Source organism: Scyliorhinus canicula, chromosome 22, assembly GCF_902713615.1.
Source record: "Scyliorhinus canicula chromosome 22, sScyCan1.1, whole genome shotgun sequence".
NCBI classification, from domain to species: Eukaryota; Metazoa; Chordata; class Chondrichthyes; order Carcharhiniformes; family Scyliorhinidae; genus Scyliorhinus; species Scyliorhinus canicula.
The window spans coordinates 6,363,356-6,377,571 of NC_052167.1; the positions used below are offsets into that span (position 1 = coordinate 6,363,356).

At 42.8% G+C, this 14,216-nt stretch overlaps 1 long non-coding RNA gene across 1 annotated transcript in view; it reads left to right on the forward strand.

The window, feature by feature from the left end:
• Positions 1-12,512, forward strand: part of LOC119956048 — a 103,084-nt gene extending 90,572 nt beyond the window's left edge. The window contains exon 2 of the long non-coding RNA XR_005458579.1: positions 12,375-12,512. This is a non-coding gene — a long non-coding RNA (uncharacterized LOC119956048). The remainder of the gene's footprint in view (positions 1-12,374) is intronic.
• The last annotated feature ends 1,704 nt before the right edge of the window (positions 12,513-14,216 follow it).

Sequence of the window (14,216 nt, forward strand, 5' to 3'; positions counted from 1 at the left end):
AGGTAATCAGGTCAAATGCCCCCCTGGAATTATTTAAGTCTTTGGATTCCGTAATGGGAGCAGTGTCAGTTTTATTTCGAATGAATCAGCATTGATGATCTGTTCCTAACTTGGGTTTCTAACTTGGGCCCTGGGTCACTGTCCGTGTGGAGTTTGTACATTCTCCCCGTGTCTGCGTGGGTTTCATTCCCACAATCCAATGATATGCTGGTTAGGTGGATTGAACACGTTAAATTGCCCCTTAATCAGGAAATAAAAATAATTGGGTACTCTAAACTTATTGAAAAAATGTCTATTGATGACCATGGAATGATTGTCGGAACAACTCTTCTTACCTGGTCTGGCCTACATGTCACTCCAGACTCACAGCAATGTGGTTGACTCTTAATGGGCTGAAGGGCAATTAGGATTGGGCAATAAATGCGCACACGTCCCATGAACAAAAACATTTTTAAGAATATTCCTGGAGGTTATTCGCCTTCTCAACCTTGCCTCTCGCCTGAGGTGCGGTGACCCTCAGGTTAAATCACCACCAGTCAGCTCTCCCCGCTCAAAGGGGAGAGCAGCCTATGGTCACCTGGGTCTATGGCGACTTTACCGTTACATTTTCTTACTGTAAGGAAGTACCCATATAAGAGCAGCATGGAAAGACACACTGAAGCAAGTTGTCAGTCTGCTCCCTGCTGGAGTATTACATTTAGAAAATACACAAGAGAATTACAGAAGAAATAAAGAAAAGTCTTCACTTGTAAATGTAAACTTGTTTAAATTAGTCTACGCCTGCCAGTTCTACATATCATGTGTGGTAACGAACGACCAAAGTTAAGTGCAGCACTGGTTAGGATCAGTGTCTGCTTATCGCAAGATTGAAGTAAGATACACAGCTGGGATAGATCAACTTTAGAAAGCCTTATGGATATAGCACATGAGTATTTATTCAATAATTTATTGATAGTTAATCTTTTAATACTCTTTAAGATGTTTTGCATCATTTGCAAAGGCGTGGTAAGCTTCTGAATTTTCTTCCCATGAACTCCCTTTTAACATAATTAATTCAGTTTCTAGATTTTGTTTGTTTCTGCCAATCCAATTTTTATCAATGGCAATCTAATTGCAAGGAATAGAGAGAAACTGCTGTGGAAATCAATACTTTAAAAGTGTGGAGGAATAGAGAGATCTTGGGGTCTACATACATTGATCCCTCAAAGTTGCCACCTAGGTTGATAGGGTTGTTAAGAAGGTGTATGGTGTGTTGGCTTTCATTAGCAGAGGGATTGAGTTTAAGAGCCATGCGGTTTTGCTGCAGCTTTATAAAATCTTGGTTAGACCAAACTTGGAATATTGTGTCCAGTTCTGGTCGCCTCATTATAGGAAGGAGGTGGATGCTTTGGAGAGGTGCAGAGGAGATTTACCAGGATGCCGCCTGGACTGGAGGGCATGTCTTATGAAGAAAGGCTGAGGGAGCTCGGGCTTTTCTCACTGGAGCGAAGAGGGAAGAGAGGGTGACTTGATAGAGGTGTACAGGGTGATAGAGGCATGGATAAAGTGGATAGCCAGAGACTTTTCCCCAGGGAGGAAATGACTGTAATGAGGGGGACATCATTTTAAAGTTATTGGAGGAAAGTATAGGGGAGATGCCAGAGGTAGGTTCTTTACACAGAGAGTGGTGGGTGTGTGGAATGCACTGCCTGTGGACATGGTGGAGTCAGAGTCATTAGGGACATTTAAGCGACTCTTGGACAGGCACGTGGACAGCAGTAAATTGAAAGGATGTAGGTTAGGTTGATCTTAGATTAGGGTAAATGGTCGGCACAACATCGTGGGCTGAAGGGCCTGTACTGTTCTATGTTCTATGTTCTAAGTCACAGTCAAAGGTTCAGTAATTATATAAATCTATATACTATTCTATCTTCTCTTTCCCAGCTGTGCAGTTCAACCTTAAAAGTGCTGTTTCCTCAATATCTCACTGTTATCAATATTTCACTGCATCCTCGTGACATATAATTTTGATCAAAAAGAACCGGATTTGAATTGGATGAGAAGTTATTTGTAACATTTCTACCATGATCCCAACCCACCCACTTCTGGTTTTAATGAAAGTGGGGTGAAGGACAGGGAAGCAATCTGCTTTCTTCAGGAAGTAGAAGGATTTTTAAAGAGGCTGTGTGCTTCAATTATTAACATGCTTTTAATTTCTAATTAAACTTGGTCATGTTTCCCTGACCTAGGAAACTTAGCAGGTAAAAAGAAGCAAAAAAAAAAGGTCAAATCCACAAGTGAAGTGCATTTACCACAATGCTTGTAGGCTACAAGGTGTGGGAGTGTTTCTTTCAGGACTTCCAGCTTCATGATCATTGACTCTTCCAATTCTCCCTCTGACCATTTCTCATCCAACCCCAACCATGGTCTCCCATCCTCCCCCAACAAGGTTCTCCCATAAGCCTAACCATAATCTCTCCCAATCTACCTACTCTCTAGTACTTGGGTGTAGTCTTGTGCCACAAGATCTACTGTTCCCACCCCTACCCACCCCCTCTTAACAGGTAGTCAGACTGACATTCATTAATATCAGCAAGGGATCTTCTACCCTACCATCACAACCACTTCTCCCCAGCCCCCATAAATATCAGGTCCTCTCACAAACGGCTTGTTGAATGAGTTTTCCATACTGACTTTGAATAAAAGGGCATTGGTCAAGTTGATCCATTGTGTTTCCCTCTAGGTGGATTAGGTTAGATCACCCCAGTAAGTTTCTCCCTTGCTGTACTTCACCTAAATGTTTTTTTTAAAGTAACCATGAAATGCAATGACTTTCTCCTCAGCCAGTTGAACTGTTCTGTCTCATGGCGCTGTTAATCTGACTTCCCAAACATGAAGCTGTCTCATTTTTGTCAGTCAATCTTGGGAGAGTATTATTATTAAGAGATCTATACCAGTGCTTCTAGTTTATGATTAAAAAGGGATAAAAGCAATAAAATTTATATCTGAGTGACTCTCAAAGGAGTCCTAATCATTCTTCCTCAGCTGGGGATCATTTTCCCTGGGCTAATATGTGAAACGCCTTGGGATATTCATGATGTTATTCATTCAAAGAGAATCACATTTTACTTAAACTGGAGAACAAAGGCAGAACTATTTACTTTCTCAAAATAATTTGAATTCCTAGCATTTGATTCAAATATTCAAGATATCGTTAGTTCTTTCAAAGTTGACTCTTCACTATTTAGATATTCAAACGTCCATTCAATTGTTGAAGAGACGTTGCATTGTCTGTTGTTACTATTTCATTTTAACTCTAGTTTGCAGTAGAAATTTTTGCAATTCTCTCACATTGTTGCAACTGTTCACGATTAATAAAACAAGCACTCCATGTACTTTTGTAACACTTTAATCCAAGGTTAGGAGACTCAGCCATGTACTTCAGTCATGCATGGGCATGAATATGGTGGAGTTTCTACAATGTTGTGCCTCGGCAATTACAGTTCCAAGTTCTAAACAGGGCAAAGAGGAAATGGGGAAGAGATTTGTTGCATAAGATCTCTGACATAATGCATTGCCCCAGGATTTCTGGAGTTCTCAAACAGATTTTAACTGGGCCCGTGTCTGTATGGAAGGCACAAACCTAAGCCAGTGATGCGAAGGAGGTAAGAGTGGGCATTCTCAGCCTTCCACCTTACTTTCCTGTATGTCTGAGGAGGAACCAACAAAGAGGAAGCCCCATGAGAAGAAACTGGCAGTGGTGCTTGTGGCAGGATCCACCAAACACTTAGTATTACAGGCGTCCTAGAAGAAGCCCAAAGATTAACACATGAAGAAGATAGATGTTTTAGTTTCCAGGATGAGCTGGAAACTATGCTCCACTTTCTGCCTGTGCCAATAATTCTATCTGGCTGTGTTAGCTGCTGCAACCATTTATATACTTTGGAAGTGCACTAGTTTTGGCCTCAAATGAGCAAGCTCCTAATTGGAGGCAATAGCAGAACTTCAGCCCATATTAATGCCGTAACCTCTGAGATCCCCACAATCACATTTGAGGAGTATCTCAAAAATATGCTGGGAAATCCCCCTCAGAACTTTACAGGTAAGAGTTTGCACAGCAATTGACCAGAAATGCTAACTTCCTCTGGGCAATTGCCTTGTGTTGACAAAATTCAAAAATTCTAATTAAATCACTAACTTTGGATAGTTCAAAAGCTTTTACTTTTATTGTCCAGTTTTTCCTATATTTCTTTTTGAAACATTTTAAAAGCATAATATTGTGTGTACAGGAAGGAAAGTTTATGCTGGTAAATGGCAGTAATTTCTTTATAAAAGTTTAAAGTTTTATGAAAGCACATACAGGTTATACACATGACTGGCTTGATATGTTCTATGGAAAATCAACATTTGGAGTAGAATGCAAAAATGCATAGTTAGTCACAGGTCAGTGCAGAGCAGGATATAGGCGTGATGAGTGTAGGAATTTCAGATATATTGTATTGTATGTATTTGGTGCAGTAAGAGTTAAAAACCTGGGTTAATGTATGACTGCTGCAGTCACGCTTTTAAAAATATTGGTTTGAAAGACAGCTAGACCTTTTGGAGACAGAGGTGCAATTAAATAATTGTAAAAGTTTGGGTTAATGGACTTTTGTTTATATGAAGAGGGTTCACTTGGGAGAAGATAATTAGAGACATTGTGTTCAGCTTAGTAAGATGATGTAGTTAATGGGAGGAGCCAGGGGCTGAAGCAGTTTCTGGAGTTTGGGTTTAGTTTTAGATTGGGATGTGAACAGACAAGAAACTGTGCTCTCAATACAGTGAGCATAGATCTGTCCGTGGACAGACTAACAGTTTCTTTCAAAATGGCATGAACTGGAGGAACAGCAGCGTAACCTGCGATTAGTCACTTACAACCTGCCGGACTTAATAATAATAATAATCTTTATTATTGTCACCAGTAGGCTTAATACTGCAATGAAGTTACTGTGAAAATCCCCTAGTCGCCACACTCCGGTGCCTGTTTGGGTACAAAGAGGGAGAATTCAGAATGTCCAATCCACATAACAAGATCATGTTTCAGGACTTGTGGGAGGAAACCGGAGCACCCAGAGGAAACCCTCGCAGACATGGGGAGAACGTGCAGACTCCGGAGACAGTGACCCAAGCCGGGAATCGAACCCGGGACTCTGGTTATGGATAATATCAATATAAAAGAAAAAACATAAAGGGCGGAATGTTCTAAAATTTACTCTTAGTGTGACTCTGCCGAGAAAACTGCGTGCAACTCCAAACTGCACAGCTGGCTTTTCTCGCCAGATTTTCCAGCACTTTGAGTGAAAAGATTCCTCCAAGATGCCATCACGGTGGAGCGGAGCCTCAAGCTGGCTCCATAGAGATTGGGGTGCCCTTTAAATCAGCCACAAAAAAAATCTCTCCTTCCACAGAAAAGGGGAACCTCCCCTCGTACATGCACGAGGACAACCACCCCCCCCCCCCCCCACCCCCGACCACAAATACGAGCAATCCCCCAATTGGGAACATGGGGGCAAAATTGTCCCCATAATGTGGCAAAGATTAGTGGTAAGCCAGAGGATTGGTTAATCAAAAAAAAATAACAGAAGATAAGCAAAAAAAATAAAGTCGGAGAATGTTAATTATGAGGGTAAAATCACAACTAATATAAAACGGACAGTAGGAGCTTCTTTAAATATATGAAAAGGTAGAGAGAAGCCAAATTGAACAGAGGCCTCTTAGAGAATGAGAACTTGGTTCCTCCTCCTCAGCTTCTGTGTCTTGATGAAGCTTTGCTGGCCCATGTTCCTGTGGGCGAGACTCTTCCCTTTGCCCTCCCCGATGGTGACGGGCCCTTCCTCTCCTCCTTGCTACATGAAAACCATGAAGAAGGCTGCATTTCCTGCTGCCAACATTTTGTCTTTGTGAAAGAATAGTTGAGAGATATGATTGGGCCTTACCCTGCACTGATTACCTTCCATCAATGAAAAAATGAAAATGAAAATTGCTTATTGTCACGAGTAGGCTTCAATGAAGTTACTGTGAAAAGCCCCTAGTCGCCACATTCCGGCGCCTGTCCGGGGAGGCTGGTACGGGAATCGAACCGTGCTGCTGGCCTGCTTGGTCTGCTTTAAAAGCCAGCGATTTAGCCCAGTGAACTAAACCAGCTAAATCAGCAAGCTAAGGAGTCATTGTGAAACCCTTGGGCAGCCCTTTCCAGACATTACATCTCCAGGTTCTGCCTTGTGGCTGAAGCACAGCCTGAAGGATTGCAGGTAGTGGAGCATCGCACCCTCACCCTCACATCAGCCAAGGCATGACAGCACATTCACTTAAAAACAGAGTATCCAAATGATTTCTTTTCCAATTAAGGGACAGTTTAGTGTGGCCAATCCACTTACCCTGCGCATCTTTTTGGGTTGTGGGGGTGCGACCCACACAGGCACGGGGAGAATGTGCAAACTCCACATGGACAGTGACCTGGGCCGGGATTGAACCCAGATCCTCGGCATCATGAGGCAGCAGTGCTAACCTCTGCGCCACCATGCTGCCCAAACTGGGCGGGAATTCCGATTCTTTTCTTGAGCAGGTGGTTTGCCGATGGACTGCTGCGAGCAGGATTCAAATCTGTGCGAGGAACACCCATTGGATTTCAACTCCAATCCCTTAACCACTTGACCATCGCAGCTTACAGTGACAGTATATTCACACAGGATGTTGGATCTGCATGAGCAGATGCTATGAATCTCATTCAGGGCTCTGTCAGGCTGCCTTTTTGGAGTAGACAGGAGTTCAGCCTTGTACTAATGTGGTGACTGCAATAGCTGAGCCATAGAAAGCTTGAACCTCCCCACTACAACGTGTCAGCAATAATTTGATCATTCTGACCTTTTCATGTTTCTCCATGAAGGATAAATGGTCAATCAGACCAATTCTACACTTGACGCCTGAACCGTAATGAATTCTTACCAGATGTGCACCATGAGTTAAGGTGCCTAAATTGTTCAATTACTATTTGAATTTTCTCAACATGTCTCAGTTGAGCCTTGCTCTCCATGTACTGAAGCAGAAATGATTAAGGTGTCCCTTCAATCAGTCCAAAAGTGCAATAGTCGACTAGTTGCACAAGCCCTCAGACTCCTACCCGGATGATTTTCATAGAGAGAGGATTCGAGTACAGGAGCAGGGATGTCTTGCTGCAATTATACAAGGTCTTGGCGAGACCACTATTGGAATATTGTGTGCAGTTGTGGTCTCATTTGAAGACGGATGTTCTATCTCTAGATGGGGTGCAGTGAAGGGTTACCAGAGGGATTGAGTGAGTTAGGATTATATACATTGGAGTTTAGGAGAATGAGAGGGGATCTCATAGAAACCTATAAAATTTTAACTAGACGAGACAGGGTAGATGCAGGTAGGATGTTCTCAATGGTGGGCGTTTCCAGAACCAGGAATCACAGTCTGAGGATACAGGGTAAACCATCTAGAGTTGAGATGAGGAGAACTTTCTTCACCCAGAGAGTGCTAAGCCTGGGAATAATAATACTAATAATAATCTTTAATATTGTCACAAGTAGGCTTACATTAACACTGCAATGATGTTGTGAAAATACCCTCGATTCTAAGGTCTGGCGCCTGTTTGGGTGGACAGAGGGAGAATGTAGAATGTTCAATTCACCTAACTGCACGTCTTTCGGGACTTGTGGGAGGAAACCGGAGCACCTGGAGGAAACCCACACAGACACGGGGAGAACGTGCAGACTACGCACAGTGACCCAAGCTGGGACTCGAACCTGGGACCCTGTCACTGTGAAGCAACAGTGCTAACCACTGTGCTACCGTGCCGCCTCCGCAGGAATTCACAACCACAGGAAGCAGTTGAGATCAAAATGTTTTCAAGAAGGAATTAAATACAGCTCTTGGGGCTAAAGGGATGAAAGGATATGGGGGAAAGCGGGAACAGGTTACCGAGTTGGATGATCAGTTAAAGATCATAATGAATGTTGGATCAAACTCGACAGGGTGAATGGCCCATTCCTGCTCCTATCCTGCTCCTATTGTCTATGTTTCTATTGTCCTGGAGGAACATGGGCAAGTAGCCTTCCCTCCTATCAGCCTCCAGCCTCCCCTTTTAACCCTGGTGCCCTATGTTACTCTAGTCAATATCCCTATCCTCCCCGAACTGTTTTCTGTGGATGTCCCCATGCCTCTTGGCAATCTGACCTCCCCCTCTCATCATGAGATCCTATGTACAATGACTATTGGGACCCACACTGGCCATGAGACAATCGAATGCCCCCCTCTAACGTACAGGTTACCCATTTACAGGCTGCAGATGCCTCCCATGACTCTGTAATCTGTTGCCAGATACGAAGCCACTAACCCCCAAGACCCAAACCTGTGAGGGACTAACCATGTCTTGCACACCATGCTATGCACCTTGACAGAGCTCCCCTCCTTGACGTGGACATATTTTCCATACATAACCTTGCAATACGGTGTGCACTGCTCCAGGATTGCCTTACTTTCTGGCCCTGACTACATGATGCACACTGCGCCAGTACTGCCTTACACTCACCCTCCCTATTCCTTCTAATCACGCACCTCCCCACTCCACCAGTCATTAATCTCTGTCCCCTTCATTTCTGGGCTCCAGTCACCCACCCCATCCACACCACTCTTCCCTTCTTGCTGGTCTTACCGGAGCAGCCTTGAAATGAAGTCAGAGCAGCCATGACAGCAGCGCAGCAAAAGGTAGATGAATGCTTTGCGATGTTATGAATGAAGTGCAGTTCACCAGGTGTATCCCACCTGTATCTGCTCGTGAATCAGACTGGTCTAACCATCCATTGCGGGACAATTATTTCAGAGTGCAAACATGATTCCGGTGAGTTGGGCTTTTAATGGAATTCGTAGAATCTCTACAATGTAGAAGGAGGCCATTCAGCCCATTGGGTCTGCACCAACCCTCTGAAAGAGCTCTCTACTTAGGCCCACTCCATCCCTGTAACTTCACCTATTGACCATTGCCAATCCACCTAACATACACATCTTTGGACTGCGGGAGGAAACCAGAGCACCCGGAGGGAATCCACACAGACACGGGGAGAAAACGCAAACTCCACCCAAGGCTGGAATTGTGAGGCAGCTGTACTAACCACTCTGCCACCCAGCATGTCCTAGACGTTGTGGAACACTGGACAACATACAAGGATCCGAAAGTAATCAACCAAAGGTAACTTTTCTGCTGCTTTGGTGGCTGTGCTATTTTTCAGTTTCCAAGTCTGACACATTTTTCCTGTAAACGTGATTATAATTTAGCAGCTCTTTAATAGTGGTCAACTATCTTCTGGAATAAACTGATCAATGTCAATTCTTGAAGAATTAAGGAGAGGCAGATGGGCAAATGGTGATGGTGTTCAAGGATTACTCATCACCTTCCATGGTACTCTAGCTTTGAAATCTATTTATTTGACATGAAAGCTCAGTTTTATGGATTCATTCTTAATTCTTGTCCCTCCGGAAATAATTGTTTCCTTTGCAAAATGTTTAGTATGCAAATTATCATCTTTAAGACATCTTTGAGGAATGCTTTCAACGGAAGGTAACTAATGTAAATTTAAAATAGTAGTCTTACCACCAGCAATGTTTTTTTAACAAAATAAATCCAGCAATAACATTAAGAACAGGAGTAAGCCACTTAATCCCTATGGCCTATGGAGGCGGGACGGGAGCACACTGACAGTAGGGGACTTCTACGTAGGGCACAGACTGGCGACACTAGACGAACTGACGAGGATGTGGAAACTAGCAAAAGGACAGGAAATGAGACACCTCCAAATAAAACATTTCCTCCACAAAGAGACAGTAGGGTACCCTGGGGCCCCAGAAACCACACTACTAGAGGACCTGATAGGCACAAGCAACGAGATGGGGGGGCTATGTGGGAAAATATACGGACAGCTACTGGACAGAGCCTGGACTCCACTGGATGAGATCAGACAAAAATGGGAGGACGAACTGGGGACAGAGGTAGGGTGGGGACTCTGGAGTGAAGCACTGAGCAGGGCTAACTCCACCTCCTCCTGCGCAAGGCTAAGCCTAATGCAGCTCAAAGTGGTGCACAGAGCGCACCTGACCAGAACCCGAATGAGCAGGTTCTTCCCGGAGGTGGAGGACAAATGTGAGCGGTGCCAGAGGGGCCCGGCCAACCACACCCACATGTTTTGGGCTTGTCCCAAACTTGCTGGGTTCTGGGCGGCCTTCTCCGAGGCAATGCCCAAGGTTGTGGGGGTGAGGGTGAAGCCATGCTCGATAGTGGCAATCTTCGGGGTATCAGAACAGAGTTACACATTGGGAAGGAGGCCCTACCTTTCCCTTGCTTTCGCTTCTCTAATCGCACGCCGGAGAATCCTGCTCGGCTGGCGATCGGCAGCACCACCCAAAGCTGCAGACCGGCTCGCTGACCTCTCGGAATTTCTCCACCTGGAGAAGATTAACTACGCCATCCAAGGGTCGGAGGAAAGCTTCATGGACACTTGGGAGCAGTTTGGCGGCCTCTTCCAAAACCTGTTTGAGGGCAACAACGAGGAGTAAGCTAGTAAGAATGAAAAAAAAAACACCAAGATAGATGAGGTACCAAAAGACTGCAGAACTGGGGGGGCTGGGTGGGGGGGGGGGGGGGGGGGGGGGGGGGAAGAGGCAGAAGGAAGGGGGAAGATGGGGGGAGGGGGGGCTACCCCCTTTTTTTTGTTTTCCATTCTGTCTGGAAAATAAAAGAAAAGCACAGCCGATGCCCATCCCTATGGCCTGCTCTACCATTTAATTAGACCACTGATCTGCATCTCAACTCTAAATCCCATGATAACAAAAGATTATGAAGCATCTTACAGTTTTTCATTTCTATCAAGTATTTCAATGGGCCTGTGTCACTGGGTAACACAGAAGGTCTGTCAATTTTCCCTCTGTGTATTTTTTCCCTTCCACATGGGGAAACATTTGGTTTCCACTTGACATTTCTCCACCATGATGAGCCTGCAATAAAACACCTGCAATATCGTGACTTGCGCCTATAAACCCATGTTGCTCTCTTCTTTGGCACAAGACTTTGGAGTTTCATAATATGAACAATACTAAATAAATCAGCTCACTAGCACTTTTTTTTCTCTGTACTGTTGTTGTAACTTAGGTTAATTTAAAGTCTATTAAAGCAGTGCAATCAAAATCAATTGAACAGACTTTTGTAAAACAGCTCTTTAATATTATATTTCTATTTAATTTCTCATCTATTATTGTATGGTTGATTGTTCTGAAATATTAAGACCTGAGCTGATGTGATTACAAATTAATTGTTCAAGTCACCCTGTAAAGTAAAAAAAAGTAAAGTTGCCATAGTCCCAGATGACCACAGGCTGCTTTCCCTTTTCAGGGGAGAGTTGACCGGTGGTGATTTAACCTGAGGATCACCACACCTCAGGCAAGGGAAGGTGGGCCTTCATGAATAACCTTAGCTGGTATGGGAATTGAACACACGCTGTTGGCCTTGCTCTTCATCACAAACTAGTTGTTCAGCCAACTGAACTGAACCGGTGATAGTGACAGTCGGATCCTGGAAGCTGAGAGGAGCAGCTGCGAGTATCTTTCTGTCCCTCTCTCCAGAGGTACAGCCTATCTGCTGTTGGTGAGACCTGGATGAATCTACAGTGAAAACTATTACAGACTGAAAACAAAAACCTTTAACAGATGGGCTATATTGAAGAAAGTTGTACTGGAAGATTTCCACTTGAATTAAAGAGTCTTGTCCTTTTACTTTCATCATTATGTTACATTCCTCTTTTCTCCTCTGTGTTTGTCTGTCTTGTGTGTGTGTAGAGGGTGGGGTGATATAAGAAAGGGGGGGCTAGGAATTAGAAAATAGTCCACCAGTTGTATTTGCTGTATATTTAATTACAGTTATTGTTATTAATACAAATTAATTGAGTTTAAAATTAAAAACCTGTTAACTGTCGTTATTTTGCAGCCAAAGACCCAAGACTTCGGGTATTTTCTAAAAATGATTTGTTAATTTCAACTGTGTTGCGACTCTGGATCAAGTGGGGGTGGAATTGACTGTGCACTAGCCCAGGGAGTCGTAACAATAGCCTCAAAGTGAACAGTACAAATGTTCTCCAAAACAATTGATGCCTCATGAAGCAATTCAACACAATGCCACTGATCATTTATGACATCAAATTTCAGAAAACCTAGAGGCAATTTCAGTTGCATGAACAGTTAATTGTGAATCATAAATTTGTAAGAGATACTATGGTGTTTCCTGATAATCGTTTTTGATAAATGTGAACTGCAGTTGTTAAGTCAGAATCTTTAATCCTTTCATGTAGATGTCATCAACATGAGGGAATGCATTGGCTACAGATGGATGGTATGCCACCTGTTCCTGGCAATTCGAAGATGTGCAATGAAATAATCCCTTCACTGGAACTAAATAAAAAGTTTAGCGTTTGGGCTCCATTCTCATACTTGTCATCCTTGTTGAGATTATTAGCCGCGATTATTGGCCTTGAAAAGATGTTCCATGAATATTAATATTCAACTGTTCAATACAAACTCTTATCAGGCTCCTTTATCTGCTATTTTAAGTCAAGATTGAACTCATTTATGTTAAGTACTGCAGAATGCAATATACTGATAGAATTCATAGTAATATTTAAATAATGTCCCGATCTGCCGTAATCATTAGTTCTTCAGTCTGAGTATTAACATACATTAATGACAGGGAGCATGCGGATGGCAACAATTTATGATGTATCATGTTTCCAAAGCAACAAAAACTGAGCAAAATCTTCATTAAATTTAAAATGTTCTGGACAGGAAATCTCAAGACAGGAAATGTAATCTTGCGATCCGGTTGAGTTTTCCCTTTGGTTTGATTACTTCAGTTAATATGTGCAACAAACTGAAGCCTGACTTGTAATTAGCCACTTTTGGTTGGATATTTAGGAACGCAGTACTGCTGCCCATGTCACATGAGATTGGGTTATGAGATTGTGTCTGTCCCAGTATAGTTAATTGTAAAATTAAATATTTATTGTATCTTACCAGCATAATGTAAATGGTATTACTTGAAAGAGATAAAATGCGAACGAACAACTAGTCTCAAATTATTGTTTTTAAATTGTTTTTAAGCACATGGTCCAATTTCCTTTTGGAGTCTTGTTACATCTTCCCGTCTTCACTCTGCAAATAATTCTCCATATCTTACTGTTCCTTGATGTTAATTCTATGTATCCCATCAAAATTAAATCAAAATTTGTTTGCAAATTTGAATTATAAATCCATTCTCTACAAATTCTAATACAAAATAATAATTTGTAGCTGTCATTTATTTTCTTGCAAATCTAGTTATTGCATGTACACATATATAAGGTTAGAAATTCATGGCACTTGAGAGAAAAGACGGGATAGTCATCTATAGATCACTCTGGGAATGCATTTACCTACTCTTAGCCTGACACCAGCTTCCTGTTGCATAACAGCTTCTCAGTAGGTGGGAAATTTGATTTTGATGCATGCTGACAGCTCTACATAATGTCCCCACAATGCACAGGCACAACTAGGGAGGGAGATATCGGCAATCAAAAAATTTTGATTAATCTTTGGAATGGAAATCAGACAGCAACAAACGGCAACTTGGATAGTATTTTAAATATCCGAGTATGTTAGAGAGGGGTCTGGCATACTGAGAAAAAGCCAGTCTGGGGTATAGAACAGAAGAAAGCTTGGATCAAGAAAACTTGACAGTACTTTGCCCCTCAAAAAGTAACGTTTCTGTGGCGCCCACAGTCCAATGATGTGTAGGTTAGGTGGAGAGCCGTCAGCCAATCAGGTTGTTTAGAAGCTCTAAGAGTCCCACTATGAGGAGAGAAATTGATTTGATTTATTATTGCCACATGTATTAGTATACAGTGAAAAGAATTGTTTAAGTGGGATTACAGGCAGACTGGGCCTAGGTCAGGTGCTCTTTCAGAGGGTTTGTGCAGACTTGATGGGTTGAAAGGCCTCCTTCTGCACTGTGGGGATTCTATGGTTCTATATTGTTGGCTTATGAATGAGTTTTCATATGTCTAAGTATGTATGGACTGTCATTTACTTATCCTGTTGTAACAAAAAAAAATCAGCTGTTCACAAGTGCAATACCACACTTTGGCCAAATGGAGGTGCAA